Source organism: Pezoporus wallicus, unplaced genomic scaffold (genome assembly GCF_028554395.1).
Source record: "Pezoporus wallicus isolate ANWC-B61680 ecotype Strahan unplaced genomic scaffold, APGP_CSIRO_Pwel_v1 contig_8475, whole genome shotgun sequence".
Classification (NCBI taxonomy): domain Eukaryota; kingdom Metazoa; phylum Chordata; class Aves; order Psittaciformes; family Psittacidae; genus Pezoporus; species Pezoporus wallicus.
Genome location: NW_026642487.1, coordinates 66325 through 81272, shown reverse-complemented (window position 1 = coordinate 81272; position 14948 = coordinate 66325). Strand labels below are relative to the sequence as shown.

The 14948-nt window shown below is 42.3% G+C and overlaps 1 pseudogene; it reads left to right on the top strand.

The window, feature by feature from the left end:
• Positions 1-2198: 2198 nt before the first annotated feature.
• LOC130610633 (epithelial splicing regulatory protein 2-like) overlaps positions 2199-14948 on the top strand; it is a 44502-nt pseudogene continuing 31752 nt past the window's right edge.

Below are 14948 nucleotides of genomic sequence, written 5' to 3'. Positions count from 1 at the left end.
TTTTTGGGAGGGGGGTTCCTCCCTATAAGGGTATTGGCTCATGCTGAGTTTCTACAAATATTCATTTGTCATTTGTGTTGTATTAAAACATAACACTGACTATGAAAAGCACATGTTTGTGTAGGGATGAAGCAAGAAAGGAATCAGGAATGATATTTAACATCCAAACATGATAGTACTTTTTTGTGGGTAATTCTGTGTATTTCTCTTTTGAAACAAATGGATTGAAACAAATGGATTAAAACAAAGCAAACGTTGTAATGCTGTGGAAGAAATAATTGTCCATACCAGATAAAAGAATGGATCTGATCATGTGTTGTCTCTTAATACTGCATTTCTTTCTCTCTCTCTTTTTTTTTTCCTTTCTCCTCCTACAATGCTTTTTAATTTGTAAAAGCTTATTTCTTCCTGCACATTAAATGTTAATAAGCCTCAGACCTTGGCTCTTGCTTTTTCTACTCTTATAAGAAGCATTACTTTGTGACTTTTTGTAATTCTTTATTTACAAAGGTGGGTGCTGTTTGACTAGACCAAAAGCAAACTTCTATACAGTAAAATAGTTTGAGAGTGAGAAAACAGTGATTTAAGCCAGCATTATCTGGGGTTTATTCCTTGAAGAAACAAGCAAATCTTGGAGTGAAGGGCTACTTAAGCATTTGCTTAACAATCTTAGATAGTTCTTATCCAGTACAGGACAGTAATGAAGACATGTCTTTAAGTTGCTGGAAGATATTTGGTATGCTTTAACAATATTTATTTAAACTGTTATCATGTTTCAGTGCAATATTGCTTTTTGGTGTAGCCTCAAAAGAGAAAATATAGTATCCTAAATGGGAGTATTTATAAAACAACAAAATGTAGAGATTTTGTTTAGGTTTGTTGTTTTGTGGGATATTTTTCTCTCTCTTTTTTTCTTCCCAGCTGTTTTGCAGGTCTGCCTCTGAGAAGCTTTTTGGGTTTGCTCATCTAGAGATCTAATTCTGTCAGGCTATGGAATTTGAACTATGTTACAAAGGAATTAACTGGTCTATCATAGACAAGCTGATGACATACAACTATGTGATTTTTGAGACTGCCTCATTCAGTCCAAAAATATTAATCAGAATATAAAGGAATGGTGTGTATAAAACTTTTTTTTGCCTGTCTTGTAGAAATTCCTGCTGTCAGACTGCTTCTATTCCTTTTATGATCTGCGCAAAGAATTTCACACTTGCTACCCTAGTTCAGCCGCCATGAAAGATCAGAGTATTGAGACCATGGCAGAATGTATCCTTTTGCTGCAGCTTATACACCAGAATCAATTATGCTTCCTTCAGTTTTATCTCTGTGATCATTACAGGTTTTAATCTTTTGAACTAAAAATTGTCAAATAAAATAGAAGGAATATTCACTTAAGTGTGCATTGGGGTAGCAGCTCTGCTTGTAATATATTTTTGTTTTCAATTTGAGTCTAACACTGAGTTCTAAACCATATTTAGTAAACCCACCAAAGAAAAACATCACTTGTATTAATCTTGAAGGGCTTAACTATCAGGCCTGGAGAATTGACTTCAGGGGTCAACCCTAACGATTCTATGATTCTATGATACTTATGGGTTGAAAACCAACATGTTCATTTATTGTTCGTACCTAAAGGGAGAAACTCCTACTGCATTAACCAAGGCAGAGCCCAAGCTATAGTAGAAGCTTAAATTTTGTGCCACCTCTTCAGTATTCTGATATACCTCCTAACAGGCCAGAATGAGAAACTTCCAAGTGCTGTTTGGAAGAACTTTTCTTGTGACTGATGTGTGTACATCTGTGTGTATATGTATATATAGAGTGAGTTTAATTTAGCATATCTGTCACTTTATATGTTCTAGATTCTCAACACTGAGAAAGCATATTTTACTTTTATTTAGAGGTATAAGGAAATTAAAATCTGCATTTCTGAAATGATAGGAAGGTCTCACAAATTTACATCTGCATGGAAGTTGAGAAAGTGGTAAACAGTGTGAGATCCAAGATCTCACTAAAGGGGATTCTGTAGTATAATTGTATTATATTAAAAATGAAATTAAATTCTGGACAGTAGCATTTTCTTTTTCAATCTATAAACTCCATGTTAAAGACTGATTTCCCTACTATTCTTACACAGTTGTTTATTAAATGTGTTAAAGAGTCAAGCTAAGTTTATTTTTGTTGGCTTTACCTTCCAGAGGTGGTGTGGCTCTTTGTCTGAATGCTCAAGGAAGAAGAAATGAGGAGGCATTAGTTCAGTTTGTCAGTTCTGAGCAGAGAGATCTCACACTGGAAAGGCATAAGCATCACATGGGTAGCAGATACATTGAGGTAAAAAGTAGTGACTTGAAACAAATCTTTGGAGAGCAACCTGAATATTTTACAGTTTTAAATGCGAACAAACTGCACTTGCATACTGGTACTTTGAGCAAAACAGAATTCTCTCACATGTGGAATGAGTGTGTGTGTGAGTTGAATGTTTTCATTTTCATGTGTGTTTTTTTTTTTAATTTCTTTTTCTCTTTAAGGTTTACAAAGCAACTGGGGAAGAATTCTTAAAAATTGCAGGAGGTAAGTGATGCTGGAGTTCAGTGTTCATAGGAGTATTTTACTAGTTGTAATTTTTTTGTTTTCTTGACTGAGTACCCAAACAGATAATGAAGTAACTTTTCCTGTTCTGCTTTCCAAGAATGCTTGACCCTATCAGGTTCCAGTTTCACTTGGTTGCATGTTGGCTGTGATGTTCACTGCCAGGTCTTGCTGTTAGGGAGGAAGATGAGCCTTTGCAGTAGTCTACCTTATATAAGTTCGCACTAATCCTGTCTTTGTTCCAAGTTCATTAAAATATGAGATGCTTTCAGAGTAAGGGATTTTCACTTCAAAGTAGATTTCAGGGAGTTAGTAGTGTCTCAGGTCTTCTGTCACTTTATTGCTATAGCTGTTTATCTATCTCTTGTATTCCTCTTTTATGCTTTGCTATTCCTGCATCCTATGGAAATGCTGAGGTGAGTAGCTTGAGAGAGGACGCCTTCAACACCTAAGCAGGGGGAAGCTCAGCGTCCAGGAGCCTCAACTCAGAGCAGCAAGAGCCACCGAGGAAGCCTTGAGTCCTCGACAGGACTTGCCCAGGAGCCGGCAGCTCAGCTGACGCGAGCAGCTAATTCACAGGGGGCGGAGCCAGGAGGAGTGGCACCATCCCTGACTGGTTAAAAACCTGCCCCAGGGAGCACGAGCGAACGTAAACGCGGCAAATGGGGGGGAATCAAGAAAACTTGGATTGTAGTTCACGCGGGCAGGTGAGCACTCGCCCTATGACCAAAACCCAGTCTGGGAGCTCTGCTCTGTTTGGCTCGGCGGTGGCCAGCATAGGCACCCCAACAGAGCCAATAAGAGGGGTGGCTGCAGTGCAGAGCTCGGAGTGTAGAGTGCCTGCATTGGTCTCGTGAGGCAAGGGTGCATAATGAGCAGGGCTGCACTGGGTGCTCCCTGGTGGAGGTCCTCCTGCAGCAGGTGGCTGAGCTGCGGGATGGTATTAAAAGGTTGCAAGATCTCAGGGTATCTGAGAGGAAGTAGGAACGCTAGCTCCAGGCCCAAACTGTGTAGGGGCCTCAAGCTTCCCCTGTAGCTCATGGAGGAAAGAAGGAGGCCGTTAACCCTGCAGATCATAGTGGTAGGGGACTCTACTTTGAAAAGAACAGAAGCACTCATCTGTTGGCCTGACCCAGTCTCAAGGGAGGTGTGTTGACTACCAGGGGCACGGATCAGGGATGCTGCATAGAGGCAGCCTGCCCTAGTAAATCCCACTGACTATTAGCCACTTCTAGTAATCCATGTGGGTGCTACTGATATAGATAGCAGTAGCCTGGAGAACATTAAGAAGGACTACAGAGCCCTGGGAGAGGTGGTTAGGGGCTCTGGAGCTCAGATAGTCTTTTTGTCAATTCTCCAGGATACAGGGGAGGACCTAAAAAAAGCTAGGGGGATTAGCCAAGTTAATAAATGGTTAGAAGGGTGGTGTCATAGTCAGGGATTTGGGAGTCTTGAACACGGAACCTAAGTTTGTAGGCCAGGTCTAGTGGGGGCTGGTGGAGCTGGTCTGATAAGGAAGGGAAAGAGCAGTTTTGGTAGGAGGCTTGCCAGACTGGTCAAGGAGGCTTTAAACTAGATGTGTTGGGGGAGGGGGGCATCATTCCATTCCAACACTACCAGTCAGTTGCCAGCACCTATAATAAATGCTAGGAGCAATGTAGAGATATTCCAGCAACTCCAGCCAATGAGCTGGCTTCATTTGGAGCTCAGCTCAGATGCCTCTAAACAAACACCTGTAGCATGGGGAACAAACAGGAGGAATTAGAGATGTGTGCATGTCTACAGGGGTATGATATAATAGGCATCACAGAAACATGGTGGGATGGCTCCTATGACTGGAGTGTTGGAATGGAAGATTACAGGCTCTTTAAAAAAGACAGGCCTGGCAGATGGGGAGGGGGAGTTGCCCGTTATGTTAGGGATAGGCTGGAGAGTATGGAACTCTGTCTAGGGACAGGTGAGCAGTCAACAGAGAGTTTGTGAGTCGGGGTTAAAGGGAGAACAGCGATGGAAGACGTTACTGTGGGGATCTGTTACAGACTGCCTGATCAAGAGGACTCTGTTGATGAAGCACTGTATATACAAATAGGAACAGCCTCATGCTCACAGGCCCTTGTCCTCATGGGGGACTTCAACCACCCTGATATCTCTTGGAGGGACCGTACAGCCCGGCACAAGCAATCAAGGAGGTTCCTCGACTGTGTGGAAGGCAACTTCCTTCTGCAAGTAATAGAGGAGCCAACAGGTAGAGGTGCCATGCTTGACCTTGTGCTCACCAACAAGGAAGGGCTGGTTGGAAATGTGACTCTCCAGGGCAGCCTTGGATGCAGCGATCATGGCATGGTGACTATAAGGCTGGTGAGGCACTGGAATGGGTTGCCCAGGGATGTTGTGAATGCTCTATCCCTGGAGGTGTTCAAGGCCTGGTTGGACAGAGCCTTGGGTGACATGGTTTTGTGTGAGGTATCCCTGCCTGTGGCAGGGGGGTTGGAACTAGATGATCTTAAGGTCCTTCCCAACCCTAACTATTCTATGATTCTAATTGACTGACCAGCATGATCTGGCTGACCATATGTTCTTTTTCTACCAGGCACCTCCAATGAAGTAGCCCACTTCCTATCTAAGGAGAATCAAGTCATCATCCAGATGAGAGGCCTTCCCTTCACTGCTACTCAGGAGGATTTCTTGCGGTTCCTGGACCGGAGTTCCCAGTCACAGGAGGGAAAGAGGGACTTCTCTTTGTCAAGTACCCACATGGCAAGCCCACAGAAGATGTGTTTGTGTTACTTTCCTGTGAAGGATGTGCAGAAAATGCACTTAAAAGGCACAGTGAGATACTTGGAAAATGTTATATTGAACTCTTCAGGAGCAGAGCAGCAGAAGTCCAACAGGTTGTAGATGTTGACTGTGAGACTCAAAACAGTTAAATCTTTTCTTCTAACACTTACATGCAAATATGTTGTAGACAACTATGAAAGTCTATTACATTAAAGATGTCAAGTTCTAGAAAGGACAGTATGTGCTTCCTAATTGCCATAGAGAATTGCACAGCATTTCTAACATCAAGTCCAAATCTGGATGCATTAAATCAGATTTTCTTCCAACTGCTTTGTTAGAAAATAAGAATTACCAGCATGTATTTAAGTATATAATTGCAACCCTGGACTTTAGCAGGGCAAACTTTGGCCTTTTCAACAATTGCTAGGGGAAATCCCATGGGCAAGGCTGCTTGAAGGTAAAGGGGCCCAAGATAGTTGGTTGGCATTCAAGGATTGCTTTTTCCGAGCTCAAGATCAGAGCATCCCGACACATAGGAAGTCAAGGAAGAGGGCCAGGAGACCTGCGTGGCTAAATAGGGAATTGCCGGGTATGCTCAAGTGGAAGAGGAGAGTTTACAGGTCATGGAAGGAGGGGCTGGCCACTTGGGAGGAATATAAGGCTGATGCTAGAGGATGTAGGAAGGCAGCTAGGATGACTAAGGCCTCCTTAGAATTAAATCTGGTGAGAGGGGTCAAGGACAGCAAAAAGAGCTTTTTCAAATACATGGCAGATAAAACTAACACCAGAGGCAATGTAGGCCCACTGATGAACGGGATGGGTGCCCTGGTGACAGAAGATGCAGAGATGGCAGAGTTACGGAATGCCTTCTTTGTCTCTGTCTGCTCTGCTGCAGGCAGTCCTGAAGAGTCCTTTACCCCTGAGACCTCAGATGAAGTCAGGTCAACGGAGCGGTTTGCCTTAGTCGACGAGGAATGGGTTAGAGACCAGTTGAGCAACCTGGACATCCATAAATCCATGGGTCCAGATGGGATGCACCCGCAGGTGCTGAGGGAACTGGCGGAAGTCATTGCTAGACCACTCTCCATCATCTTTACCAACGGGAGAGGTGCCTGAGGACTGGAGGAAAGCAAATGCCACTCCAGTCTTCAAAAAGGGCAAGAAGGAGGACCCGGGTAACTATAGACTGGTCAGCCTCACCTCCATCCCTGGGAAAGTGATGGAACACCTTATCCTTGGTGCCATCTTAAGGCATATCAAGGATAAGAGGGTTATGAGGGGCAGTCAACATGGCTTCACCAAGGGGAAATCATGCTTGACCAATCTCTTAGCCTTTTATGAGGAAATAACACGGTGGATGGATGATGGCAGAGCGGTGGATGTGGTCTACCTTGACTTCAGCAAAGCATTTGACACAGTCTCCCACAGCATCCTCACAGCTAAATTGAGGAAGTGTGGTCTGGATGATCAGGTAGTGAGGTGGACTGTGAACTGGCTGAAGGAGAGAAGCAAGAGAGTTGTAGTCTATGGGGCTGAGTCTAGTTGGAGGCCTGTAACTAGTGGAGTGCCTCAAGGGTCAGTACTGGGACCAGTATTATTTAATATATTCATCAATGATTTAGATGAGGGAATTGAGTGTACTATCAGCAAGTTTGCTGATGACACTAAGCTGGGAGGAGTGGCTGACACACCAGAAGGCTGTGCTGCCATCCAGCGAGACCTGGACAGGCTGGAGAGTTGGGCAGGGAATAACTTGATGAAATATAACAAGGGAAAGTGTAGAGTCCTGCATCTGGGCAGGAACAACCCCAGGTTCCAGTATAGGTTGGGGAATGACCTGTTAGAGAGCAGTGTAGGGGAGAGGGACCTGGGGGTCCTAGTGGAAGACAGGATGACCATGAGCCAACACTGTGCCCTTGTGGCCAAGAAGGCCAATGTCATCCTGGGGTGTATTAGAAGGGGGGTGGTTAGCAGGTCGAGAGAGGTCCTCCTTCCCCTCTACTCTGCCCTGGTGAGACCGCATCTGGAATATTGTGTCCAGTTCTGGGCCCCTCAGTTCAAGAAGGACAGGGACCTGCTGGAGAGAGTCCAGCACAGGGAAACTAAGATGATTAAGGGAGTGGAGCAACTCCCTTATGAGGAAAGACTGAGGGAGCTGGGTCTCTAGTTTAGAGAAGAGGAGACTGAGGGGTGACCTTATAAGTGTCTATAAATATATAAAGGGGGAGTGTCACAAGGATGGAGCAAACAATGATAGGACAAGGGGTAATGGGTGCAAACTGGAACACAAGAGGTTCCACTTAAACTTGAGAAGAAACTTCTTCTCAGTGAGGGTGACAGAACACTGGAACAGGCTGCCCAGGGAAGTTGTGGAGTCTCCTTCCCTGGAGACATTCAAAACCCGCCTGGACACAGTCCTGTGTAACCTTATCTAGGTGTTCCTGCTCCGGCAGGGGGATTGGACTAGATGATCTTTTGAGGTCCCTTCCAATCTCTATCATACTGTGATACTGTATTTGATTTTTGGTGAAAGGAGTGAAATATCTCTTTTCCTAAGATGTCAATGCATTTCCATGCAATCTCTCTCTCACCCCCCCCATTTCCCCCCCCCCCCCCCCCCCCCCCCCCGAGGGATGGGGAGGAGAATCGAAAGAATGTAACTCCCACGGGTTGAGATAAGAACAGTCCAGTAACTGAGGTATAACACAAGCCACTACTGCTGCCACCAATAATAATAATGATAAGGGAAATAACAAGGGAAGGGAATACAACTGCTCACCACCCTCTGACCGATACCCAGCCCGACTAAGCAGTGAACTAGCCCTTCTGGGTAACTGTTCCCAGCTCTACATTCTGGACATGACGTGCTGTGGTATGGAATAGCTCTTTGGCTAGTTTCAGTCAGGTGTCCTTTCTCAGCTTCCTCCTGGCTTCCCGTCCTCCCTGGCATAGCATGAGACTCACAAAGTCCTTGGTCAGACTAAACATTACTAAGCAGCAACTGAAAACATTGGTTTTATCAGTGCTGTTCCCAGGCTGAAAGTCACTAACACAGCACTGCACCAGCTCCTTAGGACAAAAAAGGACTGCTACTGCTGAACCCAGGAGATCTATATACATATAAGGGAGAAGATTTCTGGCCTGAAATGTGGTACAAGTAGATTCTTGAAAAAAGTCTTCTCTTGAGATTAACTCCTTAGGCAGAATCAGTATTGACATAACTAAAAATTTGTAACCTCTTTTTTGATACCTCTTTAAGTGGAATGTGTTTTCTTTTTTCTTGATAGTCATCACTAAATGTTTTTCAGCATTAGGCCCCTTTGTCATTTTGGGAATGAGTCCAAAGAAAATAAAATGTTGAGGTCAAGGTGGTCTGTAGTTCTTTATCTTTGTTTTTAAACATAATTTCCCTTCCCCCCCCCCAAAAAAAGAAAAATTAAAAAAAAACAACCAAACAAAAAACCCACACAAACAAACAAAAAAAAAAGCTCACAGAAAACAAAAGCACCCTCACTTAACTGGTTAAGTTTTATGAATTAATTAGAGCCACTATTTTTACTTTTTAGTTATTTCACATCTCAGTTCTTTTAAAATTACTGGTTTTAATTTATGCTATTTTAAGAACTGTATGTGCCAACACTGGTTTATTGGGATAAAAATGTTTTTTCAGATATTCCTTTTTGGGATATTTTAAATTGAACTGTAATCTGATTTTAACTTTTTTATAATGAACTTAGAAAGGTCTGTTTTTAGGGTCTAGCAAATTTAAATGTCTTAGATTTCACCTTTCCCCTTTTGAGTTTGTAACTTTCAGATGCTCAAAAGGAAGCTGTCTGCAATCATTTAGCTGAAGAATGTTTGATTTTGGGGTGTTTGGTTTTTTTTGTTTGGTTGTTTTTTTTGGTTTTGTGGGTTTGATTTTTTTTTTTTCCCTTCTGATGTTGGAAGTGGATTTATTTAAATGTGTGAAATAGTATGGTTAGAATTGATTTGTGCTCATGCTAGATGATATGTAAATCTTTATCCATGTGCTTTTTTTTTTTGCCAACAGGTACTTAATCAATATATGTCAATATCTCTTATTCCTACTCTCCCAACTCCCATCATTCCTGTCATACCCCCACCATACACCATTGCCACAGGTAGCATACGTGACTGTGTCTGTCTCGGAGGCCTTCCCTACTCTGCTGGCACTGATGACATCCTGGAATTCATGGGAGATGCCACAGGAGATATCAAGCCCCATGGAGTTCATACGGTTGTTAATCAACCGGTAACAGTGTTTTGGATGGGAGAGTTAACTTTCCTGTTATTGAACAGGGTTAGTAGTCAGAGAAGCTTAGCTTACCTGTTATTGACTGTGCTTTTAGGTCTTCTGTAGCCTTGAGATAATACTGTGTTCTGTTTGTGTCTTTTCCTCATTTCTTTTCCCCTTTTACATACACACTTGCTTTTCTTCCTATATATGCATGAATAAGACTGGGGAGGATGAAGCTCTTTCTTTAAGGATAGCTTTATCCTGGAGGCTGTCTTAAATAGTCCCTTAAGTTTCAGGCAAATGCTGGAAATACACAAGGCAGAAATGTCTCATGTTAAGGTAGCATAGCTGCTCTGTCAGCTTGAGGGTTTCTACTCAGTGATAACAGGGTTGTTTGGGTGGTATCTGTGGAAAAATGAAGTTTTTCTAACTTCTAACTTGATTAGACACTTACCAGGCTTTAAAGAAAGACAAGTTTTCCATGTTGTCTTGTGTTTAAAAATGAGCTTCATTAGCCACAGAAATATTGAGGTGTTAAATGAGATACTATAGTTGTTTTGTGGTTTTGTTAAGAAAGTTGTTAATATTCTATATATACAGCAATGTCTGTCAGGTCACAGAAAATCAAACCTTAAAATCAGTCTCCTGTAGTTACAGACTTCACTAAAGCAGGTCTGGATTTTTATACTATTGTATATTACCTAGAAAGTAGCGAGAAGAATGTGAAGTCGGACTCTTCCTACATCTTACTGATGCAAGGAATAGTAACGGACTAAGAAAAGAGTTAAGAGTTTTCTTCAAACTATACGTTGTCTTAACTTAAAATAGGGAACAGGTATGTTCTTGTTCTTGCTAGTTAAACTATAAGCCAGAATAGAATAGGTAGCCAAAACACATTGTTTAAAATCAGAGACCCTTTTCCCTCAAGAAGATGAATGTCTGACAGAAATTTGTTTCAACTAGTTTCTATAAGACTTGAGGTTGCCAGCTGGGGAAACTGTGCCAAGGGTGAAAAGTGCACCATGAGGAAGACTGCTTACTTCATCTTGAAGACCCCTGCCCATGACCATTGGAGGGCAGTGCGCAAGCGCCAAAAGGGAGGAGACTTATGATAATAAGTACCTAAACTAATTATAATATCCCTGCTGAACTCTCGGGAACCTAATGAATATGTATGTTTGTGTATAATAAATATCCAGCTTGTTGAGCTCTTGGTGTGCGAGTTAGGAGGAGCGATTCCTCTCGCACCCAGCACCGCAATAAACATACCTGCTTTATAACTCTGTGAGTTATGAAGTTCTGTTCCGTAAATCATTACAGAATAAGAGACAGCGTTAATAACCTGCATAAAGGAAAATTCCAATTGGGTGAAAAGGAAAGAAAATGACATAATCAGAAATGGAAATTAGTTACGCACCAGAACAGGTTCCCAGAGATGCTGTGGAATCTTAACCCCTGGGGCTGTCCAGATTTCAAATGGAGAAAACCATGAGTGTCCTGATGTAAAACTTGAAAATTAGCTCTGCTTTGAACAGCTTTTGAATTAGAGGGCTCCAAACTTTGTCTCCATGCTAAATTACTCTCTTCCTGAAGAAGATGGAAAGTAGTGTTGCGTTAACTGGCTGCTGGTTATGTGAGTCTTGCCTTTCTGCTCCTAAAAATAAGTGTTGAGTTATTAGTCACTGGTGCCAGGTGAGGAAGAACAATACAGATTGTTAGTAGGCATTTGATCTTTGTCCTTTCTGCATTTCTTGTTTCCTAGCTGTTTTAATAACAGATTGACTTATGATTATTTCCCCCCTCCCATAGGTGATAGTTGACTATCAAGTGATGCTTTTATCCAAATGAAATCTGCTGACAAAGCCTTTATGGTAGCTCAGAAATGTCACAAAAAGTGTTGAAGGACAGTTATGTGGAAGTATTCCAGTGTTCAGGAGAGGAGATGAACTTTGTTTTAATGGGTGGCACTTTAAATCAGAGTGGCTTATCCGTGTTAAGTTACCATGTAAGTCTCCAATTCTTCAGCTCTTTGCTGCTAAAGGCTGAAATGTGGTAGGTGCTGAAGCTTTGTGGCCTGTTGTTGTTTAAGCCTAGCCTGTAACTCGGAACCATGCAGCTGTTCACTCACTCCCCCCCTTCTTCCTCCCCCCACTCCCAGAGGTGTGGGGAGGAGAATCAAAAGAATTTAAATCCCACAAGTTGAGATAAGAACAGTCCAGTAACTAAGGTATAACACAAAGCCACTACTGCTACCACCAATAATAATAATGATAAGGTGAATAACAAGGGGAGAGAATACAATTGCTCACCACCCGCTGGCCAATACCAAACACGACCTGAGCAGGGATCTGGGCCTTCTAGGTAACTCTCCCCAGTTTATATACTGGGCATGATGTGCTGGGGTATGGAATACCCCTTTGGCTAGTTTAGGTCAGGTGTCCTGTCTCTGCTTCTTCCTGGCTTCCAATGCCCCTCTTCACTGGCAGAGCATGAGACTGAAAAATCCTTCATCGGAGTAAACATTACTTAGCAATAACTAAAAACATTGGTGTGTTATCAGCGTTCTTCTCAGGCTAAAGTTCAAAACACAGCACTGCACCAGCTATTAAGGAGAAAAATGACTGCTACATCTGGACCTATGACATGGCATTTTATCTGTTGACTTGGGTTTTGCCATGATCAATAATCATCCATCTGTATACATGCTGAGATTGAAATTGTTCCCTTTGGGCAATAATGGGACTGATCAGATGCATTTTTATTGTATTTTTGGTGATGAGTAGAGGGCAATAAGGCCTTGCCAGTGAAATTGTCTCACACTTTGCTTTTTGTGGGTGTACTGTTCTTTTGAGTTCTGCAGTGGACTTGCCTGTAGTGAAACCTACTTGGAATTAGAGGGATTTTTTAAAAGGGGGAGAAATTCTGTATTCTAGGTGCTGATGAGTGCTCTTGCTGTCTTGCCTTAGAGCATTGAGAAGGTACTCCTTGAGCTTACTTTTGAAGGAAAGCACCCACTGGCATGATATGCTAACAGAACATAGTGGTGATGTTGGATGTTTTTTTATTTTAGATTACAGTGGACCTTATTGTGGCACTATAATGGCTCTTTACCATTTTAATTAATTTCAATACCAAATCACAAAGCAAGTACTGATATATACTTGAAAAACAGCAAAAAACTGCCAAATATAGTATATAAAAAGAATTTGACTGCATGCCAAGCCAAACTTACACCTGATTTGTATCTGAACACTTTGCTCATCAGAATGCATCAGACTAGTGATCTAGTGGGATATTTTTTTCCATTTTATAGGTCCTATGAATACTTTCTGAAGTTGTAGGAGGCTTACACATGAGGATCCTGGTGCCAGCAGTTGTGGATGTCCATGTGTAGCTAAATCTTATGGTACTTCTTCCCACAAAGTACAACTTCTGTTAGAAAGAACAGAGGGTATATTGGTATGCATGCCTGCTTTCTCTATGCACACAGCTTTATGCTGTCTTTAAATAGGTGCGGTTCCCTACTTTCCATTTACATATGAACTGTTTGGCTCTAGGAGCTGTGCTCATTTTGAATGCCCCTATTGTCATTCATGGTGATGTAGCAGGGGTATCCAGGGGAGAGGCTACAGTCTTTGCACAAGTGTTCATTAATCACATCCAGATGGTATTAATCACATTATGATGAATAATTGCTATAGCAGAGATCTCTATTCTGATCCTTTTTTTGTTGCTGTGTCATCATTTGTTTTTAGGTCTTTCTCCACCAGCTTATGCTGCTTTCCAGGCAGCAGCTGTGATCCCAGCAGAGGTGACGCTTTACCAGTCGCAAGCCCTTTTACCAGCCACCAGGACTCCCCAAGCTTCTGCAGCTGCTTCTCCAACTGTTAACTACTACTCAGCTCAGGCTGCTCAGCTTTATATGAATTACACAGCTTACTATCCCAGGTAATCCCTAGATTTAACTGCTTCTCTTCACATTTCATCTTGGTGGTCACCTGTGAACAGCTCTTAAACTTGTTCTTCTGGTGCAGATAATCCTGGGAACTTGATGTTCATCAGCAGAGGCAGTAGCCATTTTAACCAGTTCTCTGTGGCCTTGTAATGAAGTTTGGCTTTTCTGTGGGTTCTGTTTGAATTTCATGATAATGTTGGTCTAATATTTAAGTGTGTTTGGCACCGGAGCAGTGTTGTCAAGGTGGTTCTGTTTCTTGGACAAATGAGAAGCTGTGTCAATACATGCCTCTACCCTCACTTTGTTCTTGTACTTACAATACTGTTTCCATACTGAAAGACTCATCATAGGTGTGTACTAGGTTTGATTTCTTATACCAGTGAGATTAAAGAACACTTTACGTGTTTAGGCAAAGCAGATAATCTCCATGTTTTTCCCTTCCCACAGATGGTATCAATATTGCTCACTGAAGTCCAGTACTTGGGGAAATAGCTTGTTTGTTGATAGCTCTTAGGCTTCTGATACTAGCCTGAGTATCTGGTAAATTGCAAGGTGGGCCCTGACCAGAGCTGCTACTTTGCCCATCATTTTGTGGCTCGGAAGTACTAGATTTGAGCCCTTGCCTACTTTTTATACTACGATTTTCCTTCTTCTCCCCACTTTTTTTCTTTATGGTGTTATTAACAATCTTAGAACAAGTTATCTGCAGTTACTATTTTTCTCCTCCCCTGTGAACTAACAAATGCCACTTTGTCTTCAACTACAAATGTTAGCTGTTTTCCTTTGCCTCCCTTATCAAAAATTAATTATCAGATGCTGAAGAAAAATTTTAAAAAGTCCCCAAAGCAGTCCACATCAGGGCTGCTTGGTTTTCCATGATTTTTTTGCTTATTCTCAAATTTAAATTATTTTCATCTTTGCCTATTTCAAGTATTAAACCCAGTTAATTTCATAATAACTTCGCCTCTCTTTCAGTCCTCTAGTATCCCCCACCACAGTGGGGTATCTTGCAGCTCCTCCAGGAGCTGTTGCTGCTGCTGCTGTCACTGCTACCCACCCTCCGATTCTGCCCCAGCCTGGAGCATTGGTTCATATACAGAGCTTGCCATATAACACAGGAATGAAGGAGATACTTAGTTTTGTCCAGGGGTATCAGGTCAGTATACATCCCCTCTCCTTGATACTGAATTTGGATCCCAGAGTAATGATAAGTGAGGATCAAACTGAGCTGTAAGCGGCGAGGAGAAGCAGACAGGCCAACCCAATATGGGTGATAAGCAACTTCTAGTTTATTTGTGACGCAGTTCACACATATATAGGAGTTGTATTCAGCCACTCCTTCTTGGCACAACAGTATTGGTTAGTGTC